We start from the raw sequence: 12056 nt of genomic DNA on the forward strand, positions 1-12056 counted from the left end.
AAGCATTCGCATGATTTTTTTGGGCTTGTGTGGGGTCCAGGAGTCTACATTTGAGTACAATTTATTTATCGATATAACATTAACAATCATTGCTTCTATAGCACAGTGGTAGTGCGTTCGCTTCGTAAGCGAAAGGCCGCGAGTTCGATCCTCGCTGGAAGCTATTTTTATGTGTAGTTCTGTTATCTTGACTAATACCTTGGGTTTTTTTTTGTAATAATAAATTAGATCCAGTAATAAAATTTCACTTTTTGAAAGCAATATAATTAATGGGATCTAATATTGCTTTATCAATTATATATAAAAAAAATATTATCTCATCATAGCTTCTATAGCACAGTGGTAGTGCGTTCGCTTCGTAAGCGAAAGGTCGCGAGTTCAATCCTCGCTGGAAGCTATTTTTATGTGTAGTTCTGTTATCTTGACTAATACCTTGTTTTTTTTGTAATAATAAATTAGATCCAGTAATAAAATTTCATTTTTTGAAAGCAATATAATTAATGGGATCTAATATTGTTTTGTCAATTATACAAAAAAAAAAATGTTATCTCAGGAAACCTTATATAGCACAGTGGGAGTGCGTTCGCTTCGTAAGCGAAAGGTCGCGGTCGCGAGTTCGATCTTCTCTGGAAGCTATTTTTATGTGTAGTTCTGTTATCTTGACTAATACCTTGTTTTTTTATAATAATAAATTAAATTCAGTAATAAAATTTCCAAACTATATATAAATATGAATTTGATTTATAAAAGCAATATAATTATTGGGATCTAATATTTTTTTTGTCAATTACACAAAAAAAAATATTATTATGAGATAGAAATATGAATTTAGTTACTTTATTCATCGAGCCAAAAATTTAATAATGAAAATAAAATTAATTTAAAAAAATTACAATATTGAAATAAGGATATAATATATTTTTTCTTTCTAAAAACAAAGTTTGTTAGGTTTAAAGTTTATATAAAAAAATAATCTATAAAAATTAATTATAGCATAAGACAGTATTTTTTTTCGAAAGTACATCTTCCACATAAGTGCATAAAAAACAAAGTTGATGTATCATTGGTGATAATTTGAATTTAAAATAATACCTTATATATCTTAGAGTTACAAGTGACTACTAATTATTAATTTAGCTGGTCAAAATATAAAAGAAGACATACTCGAATGTATCAAGTTTCAATCCTAAAATCTCATTATGGTAATACTCATGTCATGTCTCAACCTTCATGCCGTCCCGAGATAACTCAATGCATTGGCTCTAGGTTTTAGACTTACGGACGATAGACTTGTAGATCTCTTCAAATCTCTTTCTTTAAGTATATTCTAAGGCAAAGTGGAGCAATGCTAGCCTTTAAAGAACATGGAGCTTCATTCTCATTTTAGCAACTCATTTAGGCAAAGTGGAGCAATGCTAGCCTTTAAAGAACATGGAGCTTCATTCTCATGTTAGCAACTCATTTATCAAAATCACAAAATCTGTCAAAGAGTGTTCAAATCTCAAACAAAATCTAGTGCCGAGTCGATGCTCGGAGGTTTTCATGGCCGTTAATCACCTAATACAAGAGAAAAATCAATCTCTGGATCTTGGGAGCTCTAAACTCTAGAGAAAAGGAAGGGTCAATATATACGTTGTTTTCCCTTGTTCTCAGGAGAGTTCCATCAGAATTCTCCGGCTCCACCTTTATTGCCCCAGGTTTTACAGTGATGGTCATGTTGCCCTTCATATTAGAAATTAGGGAATAGTTGATGGAATAGTACAGAGAAAACTATTGAATTAGATAATCACAAGTGAAATATATAGAAGATAATGGGGCAAACATTAAAATTGCATTTTCCAGGCTGCGTGTGGTCTATAGGAATTGAACTATTCTATTCCTTATAAATTCTTATACGATAAACATTTCTATATAGGAATTGCATTTTTCAGGCTGTGTTTGGTTCATTCCTAGGAATAGGAATCGGAATGGAAATCATTGTATTGTGGAATGGGAATGGGTATGAGCATGGATATCACTCTTAAAAGCAATGTTTGGTTAGTTGTATATTTTCTATCGGAATAAATCAAATTTTCCTTTTTTACCCTTAATGGAAAATAAGAGAAAAAATTATATATGAGAGAAAGATGAATGTGAGAGAAAAATATGATGAAAGAGAATAATGAGAGAGAAAGTGTGATGACAATGAATGAAGAGAGAGAAAATGTGATGAAAAAAAAAAGAGAAAAGAGAGTGTGATAGGAGAGAGCATGATGAGAGAAAATGAGAGAGAAAATATGATGTGAGAGGAAGTATGATGGGTGAGGATGAAGATAGAGAAAATGTAATGAGAAAAAAATGAGGAGAGAGAGATTGAGGAGAGAGAAAGTACGGTGAGAGAGAAAGTAAGATGAGAGAGAAAGTGTGATGAGAAAAAAAGATAACAGTGAGTGTGATGGGAGAGATTGAGGAGAGAGAAAGTATGATGAGAGAGAAAGTGTGTTGAGGAAAAAAAGGAAAGAGTGTGACAAGAGATATTGAGGAGAGAGAAAATGTGATGAGAGTGAAAATGTGATAAGAAAAAAAGAGAAAAGAGAGTGTGATGGGAAAGATTGAGAAGTGAGAAAGTATGATGAGAGAGAAAGTATGATGAGAAAAAAAGAGTGTGATAAGATAGATTAAGGAGAGAGAAAGTGTGTGATAAAATGATGAGAGAGAAAATATGATGAGAGAGAAAATACGATGAGAGAGAACAAGGAGAGAGAAGTGATACGAAAGAAAAAATAAATAAATATATTTTGATATTTGATATTAAGGGAGAAAATTTTAATTTTAGGTTAAGGGTATTTTTGGAATGAGGGAATATTTTGATTGATGAAAATGGGGTAATGACTCATTGAAGGGGAGGTACATGAGAATGAGCTATTACCCAATTTCAAAGATTCATTCCCTTATTTGTATTCCTATTCCCATAATCCAAAAATTAACAATGGCAATCAATGATTCTCATTCCTATTCCCTACTCCTATTCCCCTAAACCAAACGTCCCCTTAATTGCAAAAGTGAATTTAAAATCTGTAAATTCTGAAAACTTTATATCAAAATTCATTTTTTATATTTTTCCTAAATAAAGGGTATCAAAATTTATTTGTATTTCATGTTTTTAAATTTCTTCTTTAATTTTAATGCATTTATGACTATGTATAATTAGGAAAGAAATGTAGTTTCAATCGACACATATGTATAGATCATGGAACTATAGTAAAAAGTTCCTTCGGGATGGTGCGATGATTAAAACATGGAATGTTATTACATGAAGTCTTGGGGTCGAAACTTGACATGATCGAGCATAATCTTCCTCATGTCTTGACCATTTGTCACATAGAGCTGTAGTAAAAGTTGGTCAAGTTTAACGAGTATATATGTATGTTTAGTAGCAAAACAGGTCCTAAGACAGTTAGCCTAGGGTTAAAAGTGATTAATTTGCATGGTGCTCACTAACGGGTGTGATACATTATGCTAGGTGGAAGCATTCTATTAAAAGAATAGAACCACTATGATCCAAGTATCACATGTTAGACTTTTAAATCATGTGTACTAAACAAACATGATCACTTAATGTGAAAAAATAAATCGATTATTATCTCCGATTATTCATATTTACTTTAGAGCCTTCTAAATATTTTAAACTATTGTTATTTTTGAAAGATGTATATGTTTAAGAACCCTAAAATTACTATTTATAAGGACTCATTAAATATTATGGCAAACTATGATAAAATAATCATACCATATAAAATGATATAATATATGAAATTAATTATGGACATTTAAATTTTACAATATATATATGATCTCTTAATTAAGACAAAAAATTATATATAAATAAAATCTTAATATATATAAATGATATAATATATGCATTTCAATTAATTATGGACATTTAAATTTTACAATATATATATGATCTCTTAATTAAGACAAAAAATATATATAAATAAAATTTTAATATATATATTGATCCTGTCGGGAATCTGAGAAGACGGAACTGCCGTAATGACGTATCTAGAATGTTGACCGTATCTCCATGACCCAGAGGGTGAGTTATCTTCTATGTTGACCAAGTCATCAGAAATCTTCTGGTCAACAATACCTGGAACCAATAACCGGGTTGCCCCGGTCCCTGATACCTCGATGCTTGAGGCGGATCCCACGAATGTATAAGCAGCCGAACAATAGTAGAACAACGAAATGAACGAATAATGAGTACGGGAACGTACCCTGGCCTCGGGGTGCCCTTGGATGGATCGGTAAGTTGGTTGCGAGGCTGATCGAGTCATCGTGACACTGAAGGGTAGATGAGTGTGAGTCAGCTGAGGAGCCGGATTTGGGAGCGACGACATGGAATCTGATGCAGCACGGATCCAAAAGGCGGCATGTCGGCCGAAATATGACGACGGCTCCTAAGCTGGAATACTACAGCGGCTCGCGAGTTGGGACACGTCACACAGACCGGGTAATACCATTAACTCACAATCATAAGAGCGATATGAAACACAGCGGCTCGATGGCTGGAACACAACACAGTGCAAGACACAAGTCACAAAGGTAGAATGCAACAGCAATAGCCCGAAGGCCGGATCGACGATAGCTCGAGAGCTGGCTCATCGCTCGATAGGAGTGCCAACAGAGATGATGGCGTTGTGCCCCCTCGATGAAGGGCGTGGGTCAGCTAGTGACTATCGTTGGAGGTGGCATCGGAGGGCAGCCTCGACCACTAGAGGTGGCAGCAGTGGTCGCTGGACTCGGCGGTAGCAGAGGCCGCATAGCAGAGCTGCTGGGAGGGAGAGGACTCCGGACCCCTGATCTGGCCGGCGTCGGAGACGACAAAAGGGGTCGTCAGTGTCGGAGACGGCGAAAGGGGCATCGACCTTAGAGGAGAGGGGAAGTGGCGACGGGAGGTTACTGGTGGTGAGAGAAAAGGGAGAGCATGGGTGGCGCCGGAGGGCGCGCTACGTGAGGAAGTTGGCACCAAGTCCGTCCGGTGGTGACGCCGAGAGGAGGAGGAGGGGAGTGGCAGTCGCGCGTATGCTACGGAGAAGGCGATGTCGATGCATGAGATGGCTCTGGCGTGCATGAGACAGCGTTGTGAGGGCAAGGGGCCGATGTCGGACTTGGGTGGCGTCGAAGGCAACGAAGACGACCAAGTCCGTGCATCCTCATCCTGGCGACGGAAAAAGCACGGAGGAAGAAGAAGATCCCCTCTGTGTGAATAGTGCTGCCTTTTAAAACAAAACTCTATTCATGCCAAAAGATCGAAATGCCCCTCTTCTTTTCCTTAATTCCCTTTGGGCCCCTCCCCCAATATATCTGCATCACAAACCTCCCCTTCAAGTCTAGTTGAAGGAGGCGCGAGTCCGACTGACTAGACCAAGCCCAAGGTAAAGCAAAATCGCCCCTAAATGTAAAGCCAGATCACTGGGCATGTCTTATAATGTCCCACGAATAGCGATGAATGGAGAGAGAATGACGATCGTAAAATGCTGACCAGCCCATCTAGAGAATGTCAAGCAATCGACCTAGTTCAAGTGTGTGGTCGAACAGACGGTTGAGTGATACCTGTCGGACGGCTGAGCGATACCAGTAGGACGACTTCGCAAGTGCTGACAAAATGACGCGCGCTTGGCAGAGTGGCAAGAAAAACGTGTCGACCGAGCGACAAAAAATAGTGTCGAGCGGATGCCACGCAAGCTATCGGGTGAACGCCAACTGAGCGTCCAGGCGAATACCAAACAAGCGATGAAGCAATGCCGGGCAGAAGTGGAGCTCGAAAATTGAGTGGGAGCATAGCCCGCAAAATCAAATGCGCACGAAAACGAAAGTCGTGAGCCGAGCGGGCACATCGCCTGTGAACTGAATGGGAGTATAACCCATGAATCAAAAGCGCACGTAAGCAAAAGTCATTAGCCAAGCGGGCGCATCGCCTGTGAGCTGAACGGAAGTGTAGCCCGGGAATCAAAGATGCACGGAAGCGAAAGTCGTGAGTTGAGCGAGCGCAGAGCCTATGAGATATTCTGGTCCGTAACCAATGGGGATACTCTTGTTCGCGACCATTGGAGATAGCTTGACCCCGAACGGGGGAGATAAGCTGCTCTGATAGGCTCCGTGACCAATGAAGATCGCTCGACCTTGATCGGAGGAGATACGAGATCCGATAAGCTGGTCCGAGACCAGTGAAGATGAAGACCGCTCGACCCCGAACAGGGGAGATATGAGATCTGATATGCTGGTCCGTGACTAGTGAAGACCACTCAACCCTGAGCGGGGGAGATAAGAGATCTGATAAGACTGGTCCAAGACCAGTGACGACCGCTCGACCCCGAACAGGGGAGATAAAACATTTTATATGCTGGTCCGCGACCAGTGAAGACCGCTTGACCTCGACCGGAGGAGATACGAGATTCGATAAGCTGGTCCGAGACCAGTGAAGATGAAGACCGCTCGACCCCGAATGGGGGATATAGGAGATCCGATATGTTGGTCCGCGACCAATGAAGACCGCTCGACCACGAACGGGGGAGATAGGAGATCTGATCAGACTGGTCCGAGACCAATGACGACCGCTCGACCTCGAATGGGGGAGATAGAACATTTGATATGCTGGTCCGCGACCAGTGAAGACCGCTTGACCCCGAAAGAGGGAGACAAGAGATCCGATATGTTGGTCCACGACTAGTGAAAATCGCTCGACCTCGACCGGAGGAGACACGAGATTCAATAAGCTGGTCCGAGACCATGAAGATGAAGACCACTCGACCTCGAACGAGGAAGATAGGAGATTCGATATGCTGGTCCGCGACCAGTGAAGACCGCTCGACCCCGAACGGGAGGGATAGGAGATCTGATAAGACTGGTCCGAGATTAGTGACGATCGCTCAACCTCAAACGGGGGAGATAGAACATATGATATGTTGGTCCATGACCAGTGAAGACCGCCCAACCCCGAACGGGGGAGACAAGAGATCCAATATCTTGGTCCGTGACCAGTGAAGATCGCTCGACCCCGAACAGGGGAGATAGAACATCTGATATGCTGGTCCACGACCAGTGAAGACCGCTCGACCCCGAACGGGGGAGATAGGAGATCCGATGGTAAAGTCGTCGCTCGAACGTTGGTGGAGACCTGGGTTTAACATCGTCGCTCGACGATTTGATGAAGACTCGGGTTTAAAGTCACCGCTCGACCGTTGGTAGAGACCTGAGTTTAACGTCACCGCTCGATGATTTGATGTAGACTCGGATTTAAGGTTGCTGCTCGACCGTTGGTGGAGACCTGGGTTTAACGTCGCCGCTCGACGATTTGATGCAGAATCGGGTTTAAGGTTGTCGCTCGACCGTTGGTAGAGACCTGGATTTAACATTGTCGCTCGATGATTTGATGTAGACTCGGGTTTAAGGTCGCCGCTCGACCGTTGGTGGAGACATGGGCTTAACGTCGCCGCTCGACGTTCTTCACATGGATTTATAGTCGCAGCTCGACTTCTAGAGCCTATGACTCTAATATAATTCAAACACGGCCGATCGGCGCGGGAGTCTCTGACTTTGAGCTCGTGGCTCTAATATGATATAATCTCGATCGATCGGCACAGGAGTCTTCGACACTGAGCACGTGACTCTAACATAATATAATCCCGGTCGATCGGTACGGGAGTCTTCGACATTGAGCGTACGGCTCTAACATAATATAATCTCGGTCGATTGCCATGGGAGTCTTCGACATTGAGCCCGTGGCTCTAACATAATATAATCCTGGCCGATCGTCACGGGAGTCTTCGACATTGAGCCCGCGGCTCTAACATAATATAATCCCGGTCGATCGACACAGGAGTCTTCAACATTGTGCCCGTGGCTCTAACATAAAATAATCTCGGTCGATCGGCACGGGAGTCTTCGACATTAAGCCCGTGGCTCTACTATAATATAATCTTGGCCGATCGGCACGGGAGTCTTCGACATTGAGCTCGCGGCTCTAACATAATATAATCCTGGCCGATCGGCACGGGATTCTTCGACAATGAGCCTGTGGCTCTACTATGATATAATCTCAGCCGATCGGCACGGGAGTCTTCGACATTGAGTCTGTGGCTCTACTATGATATAATCCCGGTCGATCGACACGGGAGTCTTCGACATTGAGCCCGTGACTCTACTATAATATAATCCCTGCCGATCGACACGTGAGTCTTCGATCGAGGAACTATGGTAGACCCTATGACCGAAAGAGAAAATATAATGAAAAAATTGACCTATCGACCAGCAGAGGATTTGACTCAATTCCTCGACTCCCAAATACCCATGGAGTGAGGAGAATATGATATGATCGTCGAAACCCACCAAGGTCATGAGTATAACAGAATTTTCCAGCATCATTCATCTTCACGTTCCAGATCAGGCGAAGTTTCCACAGACGGCGCCAATATGATCCTGTCGGGAATCTGAGAAGACGGAACTGTCGTAATAACGTGTCTGGAATGTTGACCACATCTCCATGACCCGGAGGGTGAGTTGTCTTCTGTGCTGACCAAGTCATCAGAAATCTTCTGGTCAACAATACCTGCAGCCAGTGACCGGGTTGACCCGGTCCCTGGTACCTCGATGTGTGAGGCGGATTCCACGAATGTATAAGCAGCCGAACAATAGTAGAACAACGAAATGAACGGATAGTGAGTACGAGAACGTACCCTGGCCCCGGGGGGTGCCCTCGGATGGATCAGAGAGCTGGTTGCGAGGGTGATCGAGTCGTCGTGACACTGAAGGGTAGATGAGTGTGAGTCAGCTGAGGAGCCGGATCTGGGAGCGACATGGAATCTGATGTAGCATAGATCCAAAAGGCGGCATGTCGGCCGAAATATGACGACGGCTCCTGAGCCGGAATAATACAGCGGCTCGCGTGCTGGGACACGACACGTAGGCCGAATAATACCAGTAACTCACAATCATAAGAGCGATATGAAACACAGCGGCTCAGTGGTTGGAACACAACACAGTGCAAGACACAAGTCACAAAGGTAGAATGCAACAGCAGTAGCTCGAAGGCGGGATTGACGATGGCTCGAGAGTTGGCTCATTGCTCGATAGGAGTGCCATCGGAGACGATGGCGCTATGCCCCCTGGACGAAGGGCGTGGGTTAGCTGGTGACTATCGTTGGAGGTGGCATCGGAGGGCAACCTCGACCACTAGAGGTGGCAGCAGTGGCCGTTGGACTCGGCGACGGCAGAGACCGCTGGATGCTGCAGAGCTGCTTGGAGGGAGAGGACTGCGGACCCCCGATCTGGCTGACGTCGGAGATGACAAAAGGGGCGTCAGTGCCGGAGACGGCGAAAGGGGTGTCAGCCTCGGAGGAGAGGAGAAGTGGCGGCGGGAGGTTATTGGTGGCGAGAGAAAAGGGAGAGCATGGGTGGCGTCGGAGGGCGCGCTGCGTGAGGAAGTTGGCGCCGAGTCCGTCCGATGGCGACGTCGGGAGGAGGAGGAGGGGAATGGCAGTTGCGTGTGTACTACGGAGAAGGCGATGTTGATTGCTACTCGGAAAACCTAGAGGTTCCACTGTACAAAAATTTTGTACAAAGGTCTGAACCTTTTCCTAGCTACCATGTGTTCTTTTAAATTAAATTTTGGATCGCCTGCGGAACTTAACATGTTTGATCCAAAACTTAATTTATTTGTTCTTTTAGGTTTAGACTTGGATCTCTTGCGGAACTTAACACGTTCAATCCAAATCACCTAAGTTATTAATTCCATTAAATATTAATTTCCATAATTGGTTCCCAGTACTGACGTGGCGAGGCACATGACCTTCTTGGATATGGGAGCAACCACCACCGACTAGACAAAACCTTTTAAGAAAAGCTAATATTTAATTTCCTAAAATAACTTTAGGTTAACCGAAAGGAACAATCAAATCACAAGGAAAAATAAAAACAAAAGAACACAACATCGAAAAACATATTCGAAATACTAGAATCGTAAGCCTCTTGTATTTGGTATTTATTTCCAAAAATAACTAGTATGATGCGGAAAAGGAAAAACTACTAGTTATACCTTCTAGAAAGACCTCTTGATCTTCTACCGTATTCCTCTTCTAATCTCGGACGTTGTGTGGGCAACGATCTTCCGATATGAGAAATCACCAACACACCTTCTTCTCCTCCTTGCTAGGTTCGACCAAAACAAGAGCTTCACCAAAGATGAAGAAAACCACCAACCAAGCTACAAGGGATGCAAGCTTTCTCTCCTTCTTCTTCTTCTTCTCCAAGTAGTATCCAGCCACCACAAGAGCTCTAAAGGAGATGAAGAATTTGGCTACCACAAAGAGGAAGAGAGAAAGAGATGATGGCCGGCCACAACACCAAGGAAAAGAGGGAGAGAACAATAGAAGTTGTAACCCATGAAGACACCCCTACCCCTTCTTTTATATTCCTTGGCTTTGGCAAATAAGGAAATTTATTTATAATAAAATTTCCTTAACTTTCTTTGACAACAATTAATTAAGAAAAATTAAATAAAATTTCTTAATCAATTAATCATGGCCGGCCACCTCAAATAGATAAATTAGGAGAGTTTCAATCAACAATTAAAACTTCCTTATTTGTCTTTGGAAATTTTAAAAAATAAAATTTCCCTTTATAATCTCTTCATGGTTGATAAAAATAAATTTCTATAATTTTAATTTTTCAATATGTGAATAATTTTCAAAGAGAAAAATAAAATATCTTTCCAATCTACAAATAAGGAAAGAGATCTAATCTCTTTCTTTAATCTTTTGTAGATCCTTTTAAGAGAGATATTTTAATTTTAATTCTCTTTAATAAATTATATCTTCCACATAATAAAAATTTAAAAATTAAAATTCTTTTTAATTTAATGGGTGTCGGCCACCTAAGCTTGGGTTCAAGCTAGGGCCGGCCACCCATGAATTAAGGCTTGGCCGACCCTAGCTTGAACCACAAGCTAGCTTGGTCGGCCCCTATATCATGGGTACAAAGGTGGGTATAGGTGGGTATAGTACTCTATAAATAAGAGGCTACGATAGGGACCGAGAGGAGGAATTGGTTTTGGTCTCCCGATAAAATTAAGCATCCCGTGTTCGCCCCGAACACACAACTTAATTTTATGAATAATAATTCATTCCACTAGAGAACTATTATTGAACTACCGCACCAATCCCAAATTACATTTTTGGGCTCCTTCTTATTATGAGTGTGTTAGTCTCCCTGTGTTTAAGATGTCGAATGCCCACTAATTAAGTGAGTTACTGACAACTCATTTAATTAATATCTTAATCCAAGAATAGTATCACTCAGCCTTATCGTCATGTCGGACTAAGTCCATCTGTAGGGTTTAACATGACAATCTTTATGAGCTCATCTTGGGGACATTATCAACCTAAATTACTAGGACACAGTTTCCTTCTATAATCAACAACACACATTATAAGTGATATCATTTCCCTACTTATCGGGCTTATTGATTCATCGAACTAAATCTCACCCTTTGATAAATTAAAGAAATAAATATCAAATATATGTGCTTGTTATTATATTAGGATTAAGAGCACACACTTCCATAATAACTGAGGTCTTTGTTTCTTTATAAAGTCAGTATAAAAGAAAACGACCTCTGATCGTCCTACTCAATACACTCTAAGTGTACTAGTGTAATTATATAGTTAAGATAAACTAATACCTAATTACACTACGACCTTCCAATGGCTTGTTCCTTTCCATTTTGGTCGTGAGCTACTGTTTATAATTTATAAGGTACTGATAACATCATCTTCTGTATGTGACACCACATACTATGTTATCTACAATATAAATTAATTGAACAACTATAAACAAATGTAGATAATTTGACCAAATGTGATTCTTTATTTAAAATAAATGTTTACAAAAGCTTAGGCTTTCAGTATACACTCTAACAGGCGACGCTGATGCATGAGATGGCTCTGGCGTGCATGAGACAGCGTTGTGAGGGCAAGGGGTCGACGTCGGACTTGGGTGGTGTTGAAGACAACGAA

At 41.8% G+C, this 12056-nt stretch overlaps 2 non-coding genes across 2 annotated transcripts; both read left to right on the forward strand.

Annotated features, from left to right (window-relative positions):
- The first annotated feature begins 91 nt into the window (after positions 1 to 91).
- On the forward strand, positions 92 to 163 carry TRNAT-CGU. The gene has a single exon. It is a non-coding gene; the product is annotated as a tRNA-Thr (tRNA).
- A 162-nt stretch (positions 164 to 325) lies between these two features.
- Positions 326 to 397, forward strand: TRNAT-CGU. Its single transcript has one exon. It is a non-coding gene; the product is annotated as a tRNA-Thr (tRNA).
- The last annotated feature ends 11659 nt before the right edge of the window (positions 398 to 12056 follow it).

This window comes from Zingiber officinale, chromosome 1B (assembly GCF_018446385.1).
Source record: "Zingiber officinale cultivar Zhangliang chromosome 1B, Zo_v1.1, whole genome shotgun sequence".
Taxonomy (NCBI): Eukaryota; Viridiplantae; Streptophyta; class Magnoliopsida; order Zingiberales; family Zingiberaceae; genus Zingiber; species Zingiber officinale.